The sequence below is a fragment of the Bos taurus genome, chromosome 3 (genome assembly GCF_002263795.3).
Source record: "Bos taurus isolate L1 Dominette 01449 registration number 42190680 breed Hereford chromosome 3, ARS-UCD2.0, whole genome shotgun sequence".
Classification (NCBI taxonomy): domain Eukaryota; kingdom Metazoa; phylum Chordata; class Mammalia; order Artiodactyla; family Bovidae; genus Bos; species Bos taurus.
Window position 1 is genome coordinate 118490435 of NC_037330.1, and position 21423 is coordinate 118511857.

Genomic DNA, 21423 nt, shown 5'->3' on the forward strand with positions numbered 1-21423 from the left:
TTTTCCATACAGTGTTCTAACGGTTGCTTCTTGACCCGCATACAGGTTTCTCAGGAGACAGGTAAGATGGTCTGGTATTCCCATCTCTCTAAGAGCTTTCCAGACTTTGTCATCACCCACACAGTCAAAGGCTTTAGTGTGGTTGATGAAACAGAGATAAGATGTTTTTCTGAAATTCCCTTGCTGTCTCTATAATCAGCGAAAGTCGGCAATTTGATCTCTAGTTTCTCTTCCTTTTCTAAACCCAGCTTGGACATCTGGAAGTTCTTGGTTCACATAATGCTGAAGCCTAGCATGCAAGCGTGACCTTACCAGCATGGGAAATGAGTGCGACTGTTCTGTGGTTATCACATTCTCTGGTACTACCCTTCGTGGGAATTGGGAGGAGGATTGACCTTTTCTAGTACTGTGGCCGCTGCTGGGCTTCCAGATTTGCTGACATAATGAACGCAAAACCTCGATGGCACCATTCTTTAGGGATTTGAATAGTTCCACTGGAATTTCATCACATCCACTAACTTTATTAATAGCACTGCTTCTTAAGGACCATCTGACTTCGCACTCCAGGATGTCTGACTCTGGGTGACTAACCACACCATTGTACTAATGCGGTTTATTAAGATCTTTGTTATACAGCTCTTCCATGTATTCTTTCCATCTCCTCTTGATCTCTTCAGCGTCTACTAGGTCTCTATCATTTTTATCCTTTATTGTGCCCATCTTTGGGCGGAATGCTCCCTTGATATTTCAAATTTTACTGATGAGATCTCCAGTCTTCCCCTTTTGTTACTTTCTTACATTATTAAGCACTGTTCACTGAAGGCCTTCTTGTCTCTCCTAGATACTCTTTGGAACTCTGTGTTTAACTGGAAGTAGTTTTCCCTCTCTCCCTTGCTTTTTGCTTCTCTTCACTCTTCTGCTATTTGTAAAGCCTCCTCAGACAACCACTTTGCTTTCTTGCTTTTCTCTTTCTTTGGGATGGTCTTGTTTGTGGCCTTCTGCACAATATTACAGAGCTCTGCCCATCATCCTTCACCCACACTGTTAACTAGACCTAGCCCCTTGAGTCTATTTGTCTCCTCTACTGTGAATTCATAGGGGATTTGATGGAAGTCATACCTGGCTGGCCTAGTGTTTTTCCTGGTTTTCTTTAGTTTAAGCCTGAATTTTGCTATGAGAAGCTGATGATCTGAGCCACAAGTCAGCTCCAGGTCTTGTTTTTGCTTTCTCTATCTCTGGCTACAAAGAACGTAATCAATTTGGTTTCAGTACTAACCATTTGGTGATGTCCCGTGTAAAGTTGTCTCTTGTGTTGTTGAAAAGGGGTCTTTCTATGACTAGTGTGTTCTCCTGGCAGAATTCAGTGAACCTTTGCCCTGCTTCCCTTTGTTCTCCAAGGTCAAACTTGCCTGTTACTCCAGGTATAATCCTGACTTCCTACTTTTGCATTCCAATCTCCAGTGATGAATAAAACATCTTTTTTAGGTGTTAGTTCTAGGAGGTCTTCAAGGTCTTCATAGAACTGATCTACCTCAGCTTCTTCAGCATTGGTGGTTGGGGCACAGACTTGGATTACTGTGATGTTGAATGGCTTGCCTTGGAAATGAAGAGAGATCATTCTGTCATTTTTGAGGTTGCACCCAAGTACTGTATTTTGGACTCTTTGGTTGATTATGAGAGTTACTCCATTTCTTCTATGGTATTTTTGCCCACAGTAGTAGATACAATGGTCATCTGAATTTCGCCCATTCCAGTCCATTTTGATTCGCTGATTCCTAGGATGTCGATGTTTATTCTTATCATCTCCTGCTTGACCAGGTCCAGTTTACCTTGATTCGTGGACCTAACATTCCAGGTTCCTAAACAATACTGTTCTTTGCAGCATCGGATTTTACTTTTATTGCCAGACACAACCACAGCTGAGCATCGTATCCGCTTTGGCCCAGCCGCTTCATTCACTCTGGGCTCTTGGTAATTCTCCTCTGCTCCTCCCCAGTGGCATACTGGACACCTTCAGGCCTGAGGGGACTCATCTTTTGGGCCTTTTATACAGTCCATGGGGTGCTCACGGCAAGTATACGGGACAGTTTGCCCTTTCCTCCTGCCGTGATCGCGTTTGTCGTGATTCACGTACAACAATGTACAGTCTATCCGTTACAAGGAGCTGGATTCAAACTGGGCTTCAGGCAGGTGAAACGAATCATGCTCATCTGTCTAGACGACTAAACTCTTTTTACTACTATTTATGGAAAAGGTACTTAGGATTCCTATTCTTCTTGAACAAGTCCAGTTCCAAATCACCTACCCCCTTTCCTGACATGTGAGCTTTAAAAGGCTAGGGGAAATAAGGGATCCTGGAGGAAAGTGGTTGGAGTATTGGCATCTCAAAGGCATAGGAGAAATGCTAGTTCCTCCTTGGATCACCTCCTCAGATCACCTCCTCCTCTAAAGCCAGGAATTTTTTTTTTTTTTAGTACTTACTAGTTTCTGAAAATAAATAGGGGAGGTCTTAGGAGTGGTAAAAGAATTGGTGGGCTTTGGATTATTTCGGGAGCCACCCATCTGTCTGGTATGGCCTAGATTTTTAAAACAAGGACCGTTTTTGTTTCCTCAAAGGAAACTGGGTGGTTTATCTCAATGATTATCAAAGGACAGACACAGCCACGCAGCTCTGTTGGCAAGTCTCGCTGACTGTCATTTAGCTTAGGGAGAAGGCCTCCCCCCAAATTCCTACAGGCTCCGAGTCTCAGCTCTGGCTAGTTCTGTCAGATAGTGGCCCCCCACTTCAGTAATCTGCTCATAAACGCTTCCGAGGGTCCTCTCTGGATCTAAGAAGTGTGGCCTGTGAGCTAAGAGGCTTGCCTACAGCCTCAGATGGTCCCATCTCTAAAGGCAGCCTGACAGTTTTAGCCGAACTTTGTTGTCCATTCCATTTCCATCTCAACCTCAATTTTATAAGCACACAGCGTGTGGGCATTCCTGCTGTTCATGACTGTCTGGATTCGTCCACTCAAAGCCAAAGAGATTCTGGGAGTCTGGGTGCAGGGGGCAAGCAGAAGAAAGTGACCTTTAGTTCCAGCTCTGTGAAACGGTTTAAAAATGTAGATGGGGTAGAATGGAGACCTCCTCTGGCTTAGGACCAAGAGGTTCCCCTGACCAAGGGCAACCATTTTCCTTGGTAAAGTCTCCCAAAAGGAGCGGGGGGTGGGGGTTGGGGGCAGGGCAGGGTCAATCACTTGGCTTGGGGTCTTCCCTCCATCTCCATTATTATACAGGACTCGGGGAACAAGGGCCCCAGGATACCAGCCAGCGAGGAGCGGGCAACCACGTATCTAGTAAGGAAATAACTGTCCCACCTGTCTGTCGAGGGTCATCTGAGGCTCCACTGGAGAAAAGACCAGGTGTCCTTTGGGAGCCAGGGAAGGTCCTGGACCCATCAGTCTCTGATCCTCTCGGCCATCACTGGCTTGGGGGCCCTGAGTCCCCCTTGGGACTGGGGAATGCGCTGCTTCCAGTGGCCCCAGAAACCAAGCAGAGCCCTGTGGGGTTCCCACGTCCGTCTCTTGTTTGTAGGGAACAGACTCGTCTCTGACCTTCCCTGAGCTCCAAAGAGCAGATTCAAACAGCTGCTCATCAGGGACAGGAGAGAATGCAGAGACAAGGGAGGGACGGCCAAGAAACAGTGCAGCCTGGGGCGGGGTCCTGACTCTGCCTCACGGAATACACATCACAGTGTCTTTGAGCTTTTTACAGAACTAAAAACCCTGACAAATGGAAGACGTTAGTATTTTTCATTCCAGAGGAAAAAAAATCACAGTTTGATATCCCTGAGAGGCTCATCAGGACCCCCTGAAGCCAGATTAAAGGGATGCAGGCCCTGCCCTCATCCTTACGTTACCAGCAGCCCTGCCCTGAGCCGCTGCTGGAAACTCCTCACCACATCCTCCCGGGTTGGGACACACAGCTTTTCAGGGCAGGAGCCTGCTATGTCCCCTCTGCCTGGCGAAGCAATAAAGCTATTCTTTTCTACTTCATCCAAAACACGGTCTCCAAACTTCAGCGCGGCTCTGGCACATGGAGGCTGAGTTTCTGCCACAGCCCTGTTGTGTGTACTGGGCAGGGTCCAGACGGACTTTTCCCACATGGGGGCATTCGTCCTTCCAGTGGCCTCTTGGCCGCACTTAAAACAGACTGACCCTTTCTTGCAAAGACAGTGGCTCTGATCCAGGCTTCATGGACCCTGTCCCCATCATGGGCTTCTGTACGGATGGTAAGCCTGAGATGGTGCAGGCATTAGGGCTGCCACCAGTAATGCTGACTTTTGCTGTTGTCCCTGAATCGTCCTGCTTCTTCACCTTATCTCTATCATTGAACGCTCCAAAGGCCAAGTCCATGAGCTGATTCTCAGGGGTCTGGGATCTCCAGCTCCCCGGGTGTGACGTTAGGGGTAGACAGTCCAGCAGACTGTCAGCCTCTCAGAACTGTGGCTGGCATCAGTTCCCAGTGGCGGACCTTGGGGAGGTGGTCTCATAAAGGGATTGTCTAAAACACCAGGCTCCTGCTGGGAAAGAAAGAACCTTCCAGGGGGTGTGAGCCAGGCACACCCAGCAGGAGGTCTTTAGACCTGGACTGTGGGGCAGGTTTGTGAACATTTGGATGTACGGGTCTTCCCCATTTTGGTTAAGATGCCACAAGACAAGGGTCTGATGGATCCTGGGCAGATAGTGGCCATTTGTCCCAACGCTCTCCCTGATATTCAAAAAATCTAAGGGAGTGTGCTGCAGGGACCTTCGTGGGTGGACCCCCTCAAGGGAGTGCCATGGAGAAAAATTCAATGGCAATTCAGGAGATGGGACAATTGGACTGATCTGTAAAAACCCTGACTCCTGGAATTCAGCAGAAAAGTATTTAATTAAGCAACCAAAACTGGGAAAAGCAACAGTGGGGTCCTTGTGGGCACCCCAAAATCTGCCTGTTTCGTGAGCCTGAGGAGGCCCCTTGGATTAGTCAAGGAAAGGAACAACAGTCAGTGGAAGAAAGGCAACCAGAGTCCCAGGGCTGGAACTCTTCAGAGACAGGCAAAGGGAGAGCTAGACCCCGAGTCAAACAGATGACACAGCTCAGTACAAGCCCCAGCCGCCCTGCGCTGAGGGGAGCCCTCGCCCAATAGGGGGATCGGATTATGCCCTTTGGGGTCCCTTCATGGTCGCCAAAAAAGACGCTGCAGGGGGAAAATGGGGCACAAGAGGATGGTCGTGTCCCAGGTACTGAGTGATTCCTGGGACGGGCTGCCAAGTGAGGGTCCTTGCCTCATGCAGGAAAGAACTCAAGAGTGAGGAAAGCAGGCTTATTTACAGAGATGCACGCTCCACAGACAGCATAGACCTTCTCAGAAGTCCAGAGGCAGCCGGAGGCACGGGGTCACCTTGGAAAGTGTGAGAGGGCCCCTAGCGTGGGGGGTTGGTGTTTATGGGCTGGGTGGACGTCACAGGATGACAAGTGGGAGGAACATTCCGTCTTCAAGAAGGGATGGGCATTTCCAGGAACTGGGGCACCACCCACTTTCTGGCCTTTTATGGTCGAGGTTCCTGTGGGTATGTCATTTAGATGTGAATATATCACAATGAGCTCTCTCTATATTTACATATTACAATACAGATAACGAGGCTCGGGGTCTACTGGAAGCAGGACCTTCTGTTGTCTCGGGCCCCGGTGGCTGCTGTCTGTTCCCGTCTCCTGCCGTTAACGGCTGTGTCCTGCTCCCTTCTTTCCTCAGATCCACACACACCCAGTGAACTGCCCGATCTCTTCACAACGTGGACGATTTCCCTTCTTGGTCCCCAACTTCACGGATGCCTGCTGAGCGCCATTCTCCACCTGGCCTTGCAATCCCGTTTCAGAAACTAAGGAAATGTGCGAATCTGAACTTCTCAGCACACAGTGCTACTCACTGCTCATCAGAGGCCCCTCTTCAGCATAACCTCCAGGATGTGACAGAGCGAACAAACGCCTGTGTCCCGACAACTCGACAAAGTGACCAAACGCGACTAAAACCCCCTCACCCGGCAAACACAGCGTGAAAAATACCTGTGGCAACAGAGCGGTCACCTGAGCAGGTGACAGACACGCACACTCCTGATGAAAGCAGCAGATCCTAAGAATTAAGAGCAGGGGCGTGGCCTTCCCAAACGGCCTTTCTCAATCATTACAATGAAAACATGAAGCCAGCTGAGCTGCAGCGGGAGACAAATGACCCTCGCGCTTTGGTTTAGCATGTTCTAAAAATACAATTTAAAATTCAGCAATATCTTTTTTTAATGTAGTCACTACAACACAAACATGCCTCTTTGTTATCTAACTGCATCTGCATGCAAAACACGCTTTAGCTAGGAAAATGTAAGGTCTGGGGAATTGAAACCCATTTTTCAAATTCAAAAGAAATGAAAAGGAGAGAATAAAGGTGCATTTTATTCACATGCAGAAAAATATAACTGCAAGCTGACCTCAGTTCCTCACCCCAACCTGGTAAATGACGTATGTAACTTGTCCCCAAGTGGTTTCAAGATTACTCTTTCAAGTCACATGACTGTGCTGTAGAACCAAATCCGCCTTGAACCAAATGCAGTGCCGTTTGCCTTCACGCTTAAGGAAATGGTATATTCTGCACTCGATGGGAGGGCTTCTCAACCTTGGCTCTGGAGACCTCCAAATCGTCTTGGGGCGAGAAACCGCCTCCCTGAGGCCACCACCCAGAGCATCGTGCACACAGGCTCTGCCCGCTGAGGCCGGCGCTCCCGCAGGGCAGGGAGCGGGCAGAGGGCTGCCAGGCTCTGATCTCACCCGAGGTCCCCCGGATCTCTGTACTCTTCACCGCACACGACCACACCAACGGGAGCTGGGTTCCCAAGCTCGGCGGGGCATGCACCCACGTAACGGATTAAAATTAGGCACCCCAATCATTAAACTGTCACTGTGAGAGCCGGGAGTACCATTTATTTTAGAAAAGGAATAGGAGAATTAATGGATTTCTTTATTTGCTTCAATGTGATCGTCAGCCCATCTTTTATTATCGAGGCAGTCATAAAAAAATGCTTCGGCCACGTATGCAAATTAAATCATTAGTATTTTCCCAGTTACAGTGACTGCTTGTTTATATCGCTGATCTCTTCTCCCAGTTTTGTTCCTTTAATATTGGCTGCTCAGTCATGCCCGACTCTTTGTGATCCCATGGACACTAGCCCATCAGGCTTTTCTACTCACGGGATTCTCCAGGCAGGAATCCTGGAGTGGGTTGCCATTCCCTTCTCCAGGGGGCTCTTCCTGACCCAGGGATCGAACCTAGGTCTCCTGCATTGTAGCCGAATTCTTTACTGACTGAGCCACCAGGGAAGCCCAATATTAATGATACTGGAAATGCTTCAGTAAAACACTCTGAGGCCCTGCAAGAGAAACCCTCTCTACTCCCCGCCTCTCTGACCCCAGAGCTGCAGGGCCACCCGGTAGTGACCTAGACGGCCCCCCAGGGACTGGACAGCCCCACCACCACAGGGCCCTTGGGCACAGAGGGCCATGGCAGAGGGTCTCCCTGGCTCCTCCCCTGAGCTCCTGGCAATGGGAGGCCAGGAGAAGCCAGCCCACTGCAGGTGGGAGCTTCAGGTAACAGCTTCTATTTTACCTAAGAAATCAGGTAAAGCATGCATCCTGCTTCAAAACACACCCACGTTACCTGCGTTTTGTATTCACATTAACGTGTCTCGCCCACTGATTTCGCCGGTTTCTGGCCGGGCTGCCAATGCCCAGGAACACACGCCTACTTCTGGTGCCCACCACCCCCAGCTGCTCCCCCAGCAGCCTCCTGGGGCCCGCCTTCCTGAGATCCTGCACTGCTCTGAGCCTCGCTAAGCAGACCCGTCACTCACACTGCAACTCTGAGGCTTGAGTGTTCATGAGCAAACTCCTCTGTCCTGAGCTGGGATCCCAAAAGAATGAAACTGGCTGTTGGGAGATGGAGCCAGAGCGGGAACAGATGTGATGGAGGCAAGGCCAGGGGCCAGCTCAGGGTCAGGGGCTGGGGGTCGGGACAAGGCCCAGTTTCTTAACCACCCAGCCAGAACAGGTGCCTCAGCGCCTAACTTCTCTGAAAATCACAGCGAAGTCCTCAACACGCACACAGTCCACGGTGACGCCACAGAGAAATGTTCGCTTTCCAGTCCGACCACTGAAAGGCCGCCGGATAACCCATGACAACTGACTCCTTTCTGCCCCACGTGCTCCCCAAGGCTGCCAGCGCTGCAGCTGGAAGGCAGGTGCACGGCCCAGTGCCCTGACCCAGCCCGGAGCACTCAGCGGGGACGCGCCTGGACACTGGAGCCCAAGAAAGCTGGCCACGAGGCAGAAACAGGGGGCAGACAAAGCGAGGCTGCAGCGATCCACCCCAGAGCGTGGGCAGGCTTTCCCGCGCGCGACCCAAGCTGGGGGCAAGGACGGACATCCTGAGCGTGTCGGCGGCTGACAGAATGAGACCCGTGTGCACCTCTCAAGACGGGAAGCCACGAACACCCTGGGACAAGAAAGAGTGACCCGGGCACCCCGTGCCCCCAGGCAAGGCCGGAAAGCTGAGGCTCTCTGGACCCAAGGAGTCGTCAGGCTGCTCGCTTCCCATCTCCCCTTTATCAGGAAGCTTAACCTGGGCCTTGATGGGCTGAAAAGGTCCAGGAAGTCCCCAAAGTGGCATGCAAAACGGCATTTTTTAGTATGTCTCTCTCACAGAGAAACATTAATAAAAAGAAAATGACTCTGCATGGTTAAGACCCTAAAGGTGGGTCAGCTGTTGTCAATCCCAAGGGCCCCGCCCCACCTCTGACCATTAGAGAACACACCCAGATAGTGTTTTCACAACAGCTTAAACAAAACCCCCGAGTAAGGCAGTCCGTGGAGCAGGAAGGCCGGCGACGCCCAGCTCCCCCCATACCCCTGGAGTGCAGGCCAGCACGGCACAAGGTGAGCCCAGGGGAGGGAGATGGCAGGGCCCGGGCAAAAGGGCGGCTGCGGGGACCCCGTCCCCCGTTCCTGATCCTCTCACCAGCCCAGGCCCTCGGCACTGCATGCAGCCCCCGCGGGACTGGCGTAGTCCCAGGCCCAGGGCCCCTCCTGCTGTGGGAGCAATCCCTCCCCCAAGCCCTTCAGGTAACAGCCCGACTCCAGGCCTTACGGAGAAATCCCGACCCTCCGCTCCCCTAGTTCAAGGGCCCCCAAACCTCTTCACGTCGTGGTGGGCAAAGGAAAGTGCCCACGCTCAGCACCGCCACTGAGCAGCTGAGGAGCCGGCCCAGCCGATGGCGGGGCCGGGGCTGGAGGAGGCAGGCCCAGCCGCGGCTCAGCGGCAGGCGGCCGTCCTGAGACCGGAGCTGGAGCAGGGACGGTCCTGGGGAAGCGTGGATGGCGCCTGTCCTCTGATGATGGGTCACAGGGAAGGGCCAGCGGCTCCCCACGGGGCTCAGCTCAGGAGACAGGCGGGAGCACGCACACACAGGCCCCCGTTCCTGCGGACCCCGCCCTGGGTGCGTCTGAAGGACAGTGTGACAGCAGGACGTGGAGGCCCCACCAAGATTCGCCTGCTCCTCGGGACAGCCCCCGGAGGGCACCGGGGGGGCAGGAGAAGCAGGGGCCAGGGTCACAGGCTCTGGGAAGGGAGGACACCTTCCTTCGCTCCCAAAGCTGAAGGGGGCCACCGCCACCCCTCAGAGGCAGCCAGGAGCCTCCTGTGGTGGCCACGCGGCCCTGACTTGGGCAGGAGCGTGAGCCCGGGACAAGGGAGTGGTTCAGAGCAGCGACAAGACGTGGCCCTGCCCACGTTGGCGCCACTCAGGGCCCCGCTGAGGCCAGGGCACTCCGGCAGTCGGTGCTGTCAGAGCAAAGAGCAGAGACGGGCAGCGGAGTGGGTCACCGCACTCACGTGACAGCTTCCTAGCCACAGGAGCCACGCGACACGCGTCCGCAGCCCCCCGGCGCAGACTTGTGGGCTGGGGCTGCAGGGGAGAAGGGCACCCCCACGGGTGGGCTCAGAATAGAAGAGGGCGCAGGGCCCAGGGGGCCCACTGACCGACGGGCCCAAGGCCCCCGCCGCACCTGCCCTGCTCACTGGGACGCGCCTCCAGACCAGCTGGAGCGCTGGCACGTGGCGGCAGGAAGGCAGGACAAGAGCCATGGGGCTGGAGGAAGCCCTGCCACGCAGCAGCCTCGGGAGCTCAGCCTGCCAGGAACCAGCAGGTCCTGCCCCACCCAGCCCCCAGCCCTGCGCGGGGACAGCTCTCACAATCCTCGTGCCCAAGGGTGCCCGACTGGCAGGGATCAAAGCAGAGAGCCCCTCCGCTCGGCAATGAGGAAGTGGGGAGGACTGTGCCGCGAGGAGGGGGTTCAGCACCCAAGCGTCTGGGTGCCCTTGTCCCGGAATCTGCTCCTGGGAGGGGGAGGGGCGGGGTCTGCTCGGCCAGCGGCTCCTGTACACCCGACGGGACCACGACAGGAGCTGGCTGACCTGTGTCACAAATGTTCACGCGTGTGCCCGTCTGTGTGCGTGCGTGCCGCCCTCGCCAAGGCTGCACCCCCAGAACCTCACCGTGAGCTGAAGAAGGGGGGCCCGGAGGAGGTCGCCGCGGCAGGGCCAGCCTACCCACAGCTCCAGCGCCAGCACCAGGCGCCTGCCCACCCCCCACCCCCCTCCCCTCTCCAGCTCCCTCCACAGCTCAGGCTGTGCCTCCTCACACCATCCCACGGGGCCTGCCCGGCAAGGACCCCAGGGCCAGCCACACCACCATGACGGCCAGGAGAGCCTCCACCTCCAGGCTCAGGGAAGAGCCCCACCCCCCCCCCAGAAAGAACTGCTCCAGGCAGGGAGGGTACAGGCCAGAGGTTCTATGCCTGCCCCTCGGGGGCACCTCCCACCCCAGGGAGGGGACAGCACCCAGCACAGTGAGTAGGGACCAAGTGAAGCAGGCCTGCGCCCCCCGCTGTCACGACACGGCCAAGCCAGGGCTCCCTGCTCAGACTCTACAGCAGGGGGCACGGAGGCCGGGGGCGAGGGCAGAGCGCCCTGAGGTGGTGTGGACCTGTCTGCAGCAAGGCCTGCACACTCCGCTTTTCCCACCCAGCAGCACAGCCCAGGACGAGGCCTGCGCTTCCGACCTAGGGTCCCACCCTGCGCGTGAACACAAAGGCGCAGGCTCAGGCTCGCCGCCTGGCACAGGGGCAAGCCCCGTCCTTCAGGCTCCCTGCCTTGGTGTCAGCTGCCCCACAGTCAGCCGGGTGCAGGAAGGGGAGCCAAGCCACACGGGCACAGGACGAACAGAGCGTGTTTAACCACAGCAGGGAGCCTGGCATCAAAGAAACGCCGCCAGACACAGGTGGGGGCTCCCATCCGGGGAACCGGAGCCCAGCAATAAGGGCATGTCCTCCTCTGGTGCAGCCTGGCAGGGCTGGGCCAGGCCCCTTGCGATCGCCCCTGAGCCCGATGACAATCCTCCACGGCAGAAACTCTCGTGCCCACTTCGCAGATGGGAAGACTGAGGCACCCTGATGCGTCAGCCCATCTGTCTCATCCTCAGGCCCGCCGCACGCAGGCTGAGGTGACGAGGCGGGTGAGGCAGACAGGACCAGCTCGGCACAGTCTCAGGACATCCCGGCGTGTGGCCACCTCTGAGAGCAGCAGGCCGGCTGGAAGGGCCCAGTCCCCCGTCTCATGGCTCCGCTGTCCCTGCTCTAAGGGCAGCTCCGTGGGATGCCACATCCTGCGAGTCAGCCATTGGAGGAGGGCAGGGAACCCCCAACAGGCTCCTACTTAACCTCTCCCCACTTTGCCATCAGCCGGTAGCCCGACCTCCAGGGCCTGGCGCATGACCAGGCAGAGGAACAAAACGCAGGAGGCCAGCAGAGGGCCCTGGCCAAGGCCTCGCTTTCCGACCTCACTGAGCCCTCTCTCCTCCTCGTGAACGGGGGCCAGTGCTCTCCAGGGAGCTGCCCGTGGCTCCATGAGATGAGGTCTGTGAGACGGTCAGCGTGGCGCTGCACGGAGGGTGCCCACATGCAGGCCAGTCTGGAACTGCCACCAGGGCTGCAGAGGACATGGCCCGAGGGGGACGCTGCCTACGGGGCCCACCTTAGCCTCCGCCCCCTCCCTGTCCTCTCCGTCAGCAGCAACATTCCCAGGAGGGCAGCTGACTCCCCAGCCAGCTTCTGGAAGAGGCTGACCCACACGGGGCATCCGACATCCCTGCCTGGCCAAAGCCACCGTTCAGAGTGGACGAGGGGCCTAAGCCAGAGTGAGCAAGTGAATCCAGGAAGTTCTGCTGTCCGTCCTGGTGGGCAGGGACCGGCGAGCGTGTAGTCCTGAGAGCAGCCGGCAGAGCCATCTCAGCACTGGGAAGTGGACTTCCGACGCAGGGGGAAGAAACAAGGTGTTGATGAGGCTGCAGGGGAGCTGGATCAAGCCGTGCCTGAACTCTGCCGCACCTGCACTTTCCCCAAAGCACGTCAGTCCATCCCGTGCGCTTGGAACCTGCTGTGAAGAGGTCCTCCCTGAGTGATGGGTCCCCTCTGAGTACCTTCCTGCTCATGCTGAGAGCCGCTCGTGGAGAACTCCTGGTCAAGTGCAGGTCCCACAACCTCAGGGAGGACAGTCTGGCCCCAGTCTGTTCCTCCATCTGCCAAAAGCCACCTTATCCGACCACACCGTCACCTGCCCCGGGGGCACACCTACAGAGCCACCCCCGAAGGGCTGCACCCCTGGGCGCCAGAAGCACCCACCCCTCTGTTTCTAAATCGTCCCCCTCCTCCCATCCTGGGAGCACATCCCCGGGAACCCTGCCACCAGAAGCCAGCCCCACGGCTCCATCCCGGCGCAGGTGCGCAGGCCGCACCGCTTCCCCGAGGCCGCGGCAGGCGAGGGGCACGCTGTCCTCGGGGTCCCGGCTGGTGCCTCCTCAACAACAGTGAAAAGAGGGGGAAACGCAAACTCGCAACTGGGTTTGCAACACACGTCCACGTTGTCCCAGGAGGGGCCCCTCTGTGGACACCAGGAAGCGCCGTGGACATCCACCGCTCTGGCTCACAGACCACCTGGCAACCAGGGACCTCGGCACCGCTGGCTGGGGACAGATCCCACAGTGGTCAAGGCCCCGCTGGGCCTGCACCAGGCAGCTCTCACCCAGGGCAGCGCTCGGGAGCCAACACTTGAAGGCATGCTGCTGAGCTTTCCAGAACAGGATCTCTGCGAGCCACGAAAGGGTGCCTGCGAGGACAAAGACAGACGACAACTGGCTCCCAAACGTGACTGAGGTCCTCCAGGGAGGCGCTCGCCCAGCCGTGACTTCAGCAGACGCAGGCAGAGAGATGCCTGGAGCTGGCGTGGGAGCCTCAGGGAGCCTGCGAGTGCGTAACAGACATCAAAGGCCCAGCCGCCAGCCCTCCCCTTGCAGATAGCATCCCACCTGAGACCCGGCCTGGGGAGAGGCTCCCGGCCGCCCCCGCTCAGGACACCCAGCTCGCAGAGAGGAGGCAGCCCCGCCGGGCGAGCGCACCGTGAGGCTGAGCCCTCAGGCGCAGCCGCCTCGACACCCAGGTCTGTCCTCTGCACCCCCCGTGCCACAAGAAGCCTGGATGGCTGGGGACACCGTCCCGAACGCCTGCTGCTGAGCACGCGGAGCATCCACAGGCGGGAGCAGAGGCCCACCGTGTGCCTCTCTGCGTTTCAGATCCGTCCTCTCCTTGATGAGAGGAATTCTGAAAACAGGAGCTCCCTCAAGACGCACCCAAGCGTGGACGAAGACAATCCACTCCAACTCAGAGACACCCTTCCTCGGGGGAGGGTTTAGGGGACGCCGTTTACACTGCGGGTTGTCAACTCCAAACCCCCAAGGTCAGCCCTCCACCAGCCCTGGGCGGGGAGGTGTTGAGCAGGATGGCAGCAGCCCCGAGCACCCTGGGGCCTCCCAGCCGGAAGGACGGGGAGAGGTCAGAGGTCATGCTTAGGCCGCTGCAAATCCAGCCAGACACGGACCACAAGTTGAAAGGAAAACAAGGCCCTCGCGAGGAGACAAGGAGGCACGTAAGCACCCTACAAGTCCTGCGCGCGCCCCTCCAACCCGGAGGGTCGGGAAGGAGCCTTGCTTCACCCCTTACGCTGGCTAAGGAAGGCTTTCCAAAGAACGGGGCTGAGACACCTACTGGGGACTTTCAGTGCAAAACGTTGTGTGAATTCCTGGCAGAGAGGGCTCCGATCCACTGGAGCACTGCCCAACCACTTCTCCACGACTCTCCTCACAGGTCACACCCCCAGAGCGCTTCCCTCTGCACTTTCCGTCAACTATAGGCCCCTGCCCCGGGGGGTCGTCTGCATCCACAGCCCCAGAGCTGGGGGGCGGGCTCACCAGGCCCCCCAACCCCTCAGCCCTGAGGCTGGAACCTCCATTCTGGGAGGGCCCTGAGCATCCTTTTGGAAGCCCCCACCCCGCCCTCCTCAGCAGAGGCCCAGGCTCTGCTGGCCTGCTGGCGTCCTACTCCAACCATGACTCCAAAGGGTCTGCCGGAAAGCCCCTAGGGACCAGAGGGGCTCAGAGCACACTCCCCCCTGATGTTTAAGACCAACAGCTGGATGAGACACTGGCTCGGGCCCCTTCCAGAATGTCCCTGACACTGACTGCCAAGGCTTGGGTCCTGACAGCTACTCCTAGGAGTCCTGGGCCTGGGAGATGGTTCCGGGTCACACAGGTGGCGGGGAGGGAGGAAGGGCCACCCCACTGGAGGGTGTGGGACCAGGACCCTTGCCCCTAGGCGTGGGCCGCCCCAGCTGAGTGGGCCGGTGCTCCCCTCCCAGCCTGCCTCCCACGGCCTGGCGCAGCTGCGTGGGGTTACCCCACCCCCACCCCATCCCCACCAACGACTCAGCTCCCTGCGGCTGGGGCCTGACCGAGACGGAGCCACGGGAACCGCCTCTGGGCCCCTCGACATCGGAGCATCTGTTCAGCTCCCTCCTCTCTCGTGGAAAACACCCCGCGTGGGTGAGGTGCAGACTGCTTGCAAAATTCTTGTTGTCTAGTCGCTCAGTCATGTTTGGCTCTTTGCGACCCCATGGACTGTACCCACCAGGCTCCTCTGTCCAGGGAATTCTCCAGGCAAGAATGCTGGGTGCCATTTCCTCCTGCAATGGTGGGCGAATCCTTTACCACTGAGCAACTGATTAGAAACTTTCTAGAAACAGGCTCCCTGTCACCACCGCCGCCCTTCACCCTCCCCTACCAAAGTCGGGGTGGGGGAATGGGGTAGCAGCGGGGCAGGGAGTCACCAAAACTGCTCTCCCCAAGTTTGAAAAAGACCCACTGCAGCCAAGAGCACCATGCCAGCCAGCTGACGGTCGCTCCCACAAGATCACGCAGCTCCACCAACCACGGGCACAACAACCCTCCCACTTGGAAGGCCGGCTTGGGCTTTCAGGTCCTAAGAACGGACTTACTGTTTCTAGCTCAAACAGCAATCCAGCAGAAGCACTTGACCCACACAGACAGAATACTTCATGAACAATAGTGAACAAACACAGCCCAACATTCATGTTTTTAAAGGGAGCAGACTCCAAAACGTTCACAGACAAGACCATGTAAAGGCGTCATGTTAGATGATGAGGTTAAACAAGAGAAGACTAAATAACAGCATTAACTGTGATCTGAAACCAGCAGGGGAAAGAGCCTTTGACAGAGGCAGCGGCTGGCCGCCGGGAGCACAGGCCCCGGGCCTCCGGCCGAGGTCACACTGCATGCTATGGGCTGTGCACGAGGGCCCTGTTGGCCACTTGACAGCTGTGTTTAAAGCTGTTCTCCTCTCGTTCCTCTCTGCATCACAAACCCACTTCCCTTGTATTTATGGCATCTACTTAAGAGCATATGATCTCCAGAATCAGGAGTACCCAGACTGAGGCGGGAGGAAGCAGGCAATCCCAGCGCTCGGGCAGATAACGGGCGGCTCCACGAAGTCAGGGGGCCAGCCCGCACCAGGCTCTCCTCCCAGGCCCCGTGCAGTGCTGTGCACCCAGCCGCCCAGCCGCTCATGCGGACACTGCCAGGCGCTGAGCACCAAGCCGGCAGGAGGCCCTCGGGGCCCCTCCGCCCCTCGGAGGCCCCTGCCAGTAAGAAAGGTGACAGTCAACCGCCGATGTCGCAATGAGCCACTGAAATTACACAGCAGATCCCGCTAGGGAGGAGGGAGAGGGTGTGAGACCATGCTCAACAGGGACTGAAGGCTCTGCTTGGACTGAGGGACCAGAGAAGACACCAGATAAAGACAGGCAGTTCCAAGAACTGCGAACAGTGTGTGCAAAGGCCCAGGGGCCAAGGGGGCTCGCAGGGAGCAGGGAGGCAAGCAGACGAGCAGGACGGGGACATGGGATGAGGTAAGCGGAACAGAGGGCAGGACCACAGGCCTTCCAGGGTCCTACCACATGGCAGGGCGTGAGCATGGGAATGAGGGGATGGGTCTGCCCTGGTCACAGCCACCCAGGTACCATCTGCACAGCGCAACCCGGGCCAGAGCCTGCCAGACCCAGGAGGCCAGCACTGCCTCAGAGAGCTTACGAGAGCCAGAGAAACGGATCCCCTCGATTCTTCGATGCTAAGCACACGTATCAACTTACCAAGGATTTGGTTTTCCTCCCTTATAAATAATGAGGTTGAAGAGTATTCTCCCCTCCCCCATGGAAATATCAGACTTTTTAAGAGAAAGTATTACTATTCAAAAGCCATACATGCTTACAGAAACCATTTTTATATATCGTGTAAAATTTAAACAATATCACCAAACATAAAAGGGGCTTCCCTGATAGCTCAGTTGGTAAAGAATCTGTCTGCAATGGAGGAGACCCCGGTTCAATTCCTAGGTCAGGAAGACACCCTGGAGAAGGGACAGGCTACCCACTCCAGTGTTCTTGGGGTTCCCTTGTGGCTCAGCTGGTAAAGAATCCACCTGCAGTGCAGGAGACCTGGGTTCGATCCCTGGGTTGGGAAGATCCCCTGGAGAAGGGAAAGGCTACCCACTCCAGTATTCTGGCCTGCAGAATTCCATGGACTGTATAGTCCCTAGGGTAGTAAAGAGACACGACTGAGTGACTTCCACTTACTTCACTTAACAAACATAAAGAGACAATGAAAGTTGCTCACATTCCATTTTCCTGGCACCCCAGAAGGCCAGTGCTATCACTCTGGAGACCCGTGAACTTGAAAAGCAGAAAGAATGGGTCCCCTGGGTACTGTCCCAGACCCCCTTTTTCCTTTCACTTAACACACTGAATGCTTCTGCTCCCCAGCAAGCCTGCACAGAGATTTCCACAGGACAAAAATACCAAAATGTATTTAGTAAGTTTCACCTCTATAAACAATGCAGCAATAACATGCACAGATTTCCACAGGATAAAAACATCGAAATGTGTTTAGTAAGTATCACCTTTATAAACAATGTAGCCATAACATTCTGTACATATCTGGATACCCATATGCTTATCATATTCTTCCTAGGAATAAATTCCAATAAGTAGAATAGCTGGAAGAAAAGGAATGGCCATTTAAAAATTTGACACTTAAACTTTTCCTGAGTGTAACCAAGTAATTAATAACTAATAATGGCCAAAGCTTACATGTGCTTACGATGTACCAGACTACTCTAAGCACTTTCCATATATTAGCTTATTTAAATTTCACAAAAGCCGTGGAAGATAAGAATTACTATTATCACCATTATCGGCTGCTGTCAAACAGCCTGTGTGATACGGGGGCATAAACAAATGCTTCCGCTGACGTTCTTTATCAGGAAGGCTGGGTCTTTTTACTGTTAGCCACTGTGATTCGCAGATTCATGTGCTCTGCTCATTACACAATAGGAATGTTCACCGTTTTCTTATTGGTTTGTTAAAGCTCTTTACATATTGACTATTAACCTTCTGTAAGCATAATATGCTGCTGCTGCTGCTAAGTCGCGTCAGTCGTGTCTGACTCTGTGCAACCCCATAGACAGTGGCCAACCAGGCTCCCCCGTCCCTGGGATTCTCCAGGCAAGGACACTGGAGTGGGTTGCCATTTCCTTCTCCAGCGCATGGAAGTGAAAAGTGAAGTGAAGTCCCTCAGTCATGTCCGACCCTCAGAGACCCCATGGACTGTGCCTTCCAGGCTGCTCTGTCCATGGGATTTCCCAGGCAAGAGCACAGGAGTGGGGTGCCATCGCCTTCTCCGGCATAATATGCTATATTTTTTTCTCTCACTGTCCCTTAACCTCACTTATGGAGTCTTTTGACAAGGAGAATTTTCTTTAACTCTTACGAGTGTTAAATCTATATTTTCTTTACAGTTTCTGGCTTACTGTTACAACATGAATGGATTAAGTCAGTGGTTTTTCAAAGTTTCTGGTCTTTGGGATGCTCTCTTCCAAGGCAATCCCACAGACAGAACGGTGGAGGCCACTGTGCTCTGGCTGAAGTGGGCATGGGCGCCAGGGGCCCCCCACCCTCACCCGCCCGCAGGCAGCCCCAGAAGAGCCAAGCGTGGGGCCAACCACCGCCGGCCGACAGGACTGTCCGGAGCCTTCCCAGCGCCACACACACAGCACAGAAGACAGCAAGAAACCCTACGAAACACAGAATCACCTATGACCGCTCCAATACCACCCAACACAACTACACCTAAAGGTGTTCCGAACGGTCCTCTTCTCGAAGAGGCTATGCTCTCCCAAACACCTCCACGGACGATGCTGAACTTCAGCTTCAAGACTACCAGGGGCCCGGAAGCAGAGGCGTGGAAGAGGAGGAGTCAGCTTCGGGGGCTTAACACAAGCAGGGCACCAGGCGCAACGTTTCCAGGCCCATCTCAGGTCCCTCCTCTGCAAAACGGGTGTGGCAAGAGGGGCCACCTCCTGAGGCCGTGGGGAGAGAAGCGGGGTGCCCATGGTGACTACTTACGACAGCACATGGCCCCACGTAGCTGCTCATTAGACGGCAGCTACTGGGCTAAGCTACACTCACAGCTGCCCCTTGAACACCATGGGGGAGAGGGGTGCCAGCCTCGCAGACGGTGGAGAACCCAAAGATAACTTTATAGTCAGCCCTCCGTATCCACGGCTCCACAGCCCAGGTTCAGACAACAGCAGATTGTGTAGTATTCACTGAAAAAACCCACAGATAAGTGGACCCACGTGCTTCAAGCTCACGCTGTTCAAGGATCAAGTGGACGAGTGTCATCTCACTAGGAAAGAGAACCAGGCTGGCTCCACCTCTGCTGATACAGGGGCCAGTCCGCCCCCGCCGTGATGGGAGGCACCCTGTGTGGGGCCCTGGCCCTTCACTGGAGGGAACCAAGAAGGCCCATCAGTCAGAGAAGGCGGCCGAGAGCCCACCCCGCTCCCGAAACAGAGCCACATACCCCATCTCCTCAGTCACACGAGCCCAAGAGAAGAAAATGACCTCCTAACAGAACCCGCTGATCTGAGCTCGGTGACACGTCTCCCCAAAGAAACGGCCTGTGAACACACGTTGCTGACGGGTGTGAAGATGCAGCATCACTTCTGACACAGGGCTCCTCGTCTGACTTGAATCAGAGACCCTTTGCTTTTCTCTAACTCTAGGCCAAAAGACCCCAACCCACTGCACACCGCAACGTATCCCAACTGACCATCTGAGACTCAAACCAAGCCTCCTCCAGACTGGCTCCCCAGTCCCCGCCCCAGGACCAGCAAGGGTCGCAACCACTGGGGAGAACTTGCCCTCCGGCTAGAACAGTGGGGACTCGGGCTCAGCTTTGCAGGCCACGGAGCGAGGGAGCTTCCATGGAGGTGGGGCTAATGCGGGTTCCCGGCAGCTGATCCCCAGCAGGGATTTCGGGTCCAGGGGCCGTCAACCCGCCACCCCCAGCGGAGCCGTACCCCACTCTCTGCATCTCCCCTGCTCCCTCCATCAGGTACCAATCTATAGCTCATGGCAGCTTCTGAGCAATGAAAGCCCAGCCGTTTTCAATAGAAAACGGTAGGGACGGATTTTCCAGGAGTGATGAAATGTTTCTTCTGCTCTGGCAATTAAGACGGCACAAAGTCGCCTTTCCTCGGGTGCCACCCCCAACATCAAAGGATGAGAATTCAAAGCCATTCATGCTGCATTGAAACCTCACAATGCAGCTGGAAAATGGAAGTCGATTACTGGACATAAATATGCAGTAGTTAAAAGCAAAGAGTTAGAACGAAATTCAACTGCAGCAACCCCACGACATGCGGAAACTTCCAGAACTGGAGTCCTCCTGGTAAACACGACGAGGGGCATCCTTAGAAAGCACGCTTCTGGCCACTGAGCCAAGCTCCACGCTCTGGACCCACGTGGCCCAGGGGCCATGTTGTCCTGCCCATCTTGCTACAGTAACGGCCCCCAAGGCCTCCGAGAACATGGCATCTAGAGATTTTTATTTCGCATGGCTGTGAAGCTGCTGACCACAGAACATTCCCTCTTGGCTCAGGGCTGCTGAGGCCACATCTGTCCTTGGTCCCCAGGCCTAGCAGGCCTCCACCCCCGCACACACCCCCAGCCCAGGGCTCTCCTGCTGCCAGTTCCGATCGCAGGACAGAGAACTAACCCTAAAGAGGGCAGTGTTACATCTGCCTGCCGCATAAACCGTGCTTCTTTTCTGATTGATTACTGCTCTCTTTAGGAAGGTATTTAATCTTTAAAATAAAAGCCCAGAACACAGAAAGCTATACAAGTCTAACAATGTGTCAGGGTGTGTGTTTTTAAGGCAGGAAAATACTTCCCTCCCACACAAATGTGAGTTCTGGGGAAAGATGCCACAGAGCCCAGGGAGTAGAATATCTGGGAAAGCTTGATGGGTCTTAAAAATAGATAATTGAACACAGATTTGAGAATTCTCAGGAGCTACCTGAAAAAAAGAAAATTAAATCTCACATATTTTTGATATCCAAAACTCCATTCTGATGAAAACTTCTAAGAGGGTGGCATTTTGCATTTCCAATTATAATAGAGTAATTGTGTTGCCATAGTGACCGCAAAATTCTGCAATAACTTTTGTTGCTTTGTAATTGCTGTAGTGTATATTTGTGTACAAGCAGCTGAGTTTTCTTAATTCAATCCCTCTCCCTCCCTCTGTCTGTCCCCCTCCCCCAGTCACCACCACCACCTTTCCTGGCTCAACCCAAAGAAAATTACCAGAAGCAACTAAAACTCCAGGCCACAGGATGATCACGGTACAGAAGAAAAAGTGAAACCAGGCCAAGGTGCAGACCCACCAGTATAACCCCAGTCTTGCTAGGCTGGCGCTGGGCGAGGGCTGTTTACATGCTTACTCCCAGGCCTCCCCTGCTTAGGTGGTTTGTGGGAATAAACAGAGAAGCCTGAGCGGA

The 21423-nt window shown here is 55.4% G+C and overlaps 1 protein-coding gene across 5 annotated transcripts in view; it reads right to left on the bottom strand.

Annotated features, from left to right (window-relative positions):
* Positions 1–21423, bottom strand: part of HDAC4 (histone deacetylase 4) — a 291684-nt gene that overhangs the window by 268989 nt on the left and 1272 nt on the right. The gene's annotated exons all lie outside the window — the stretch shown is intronic.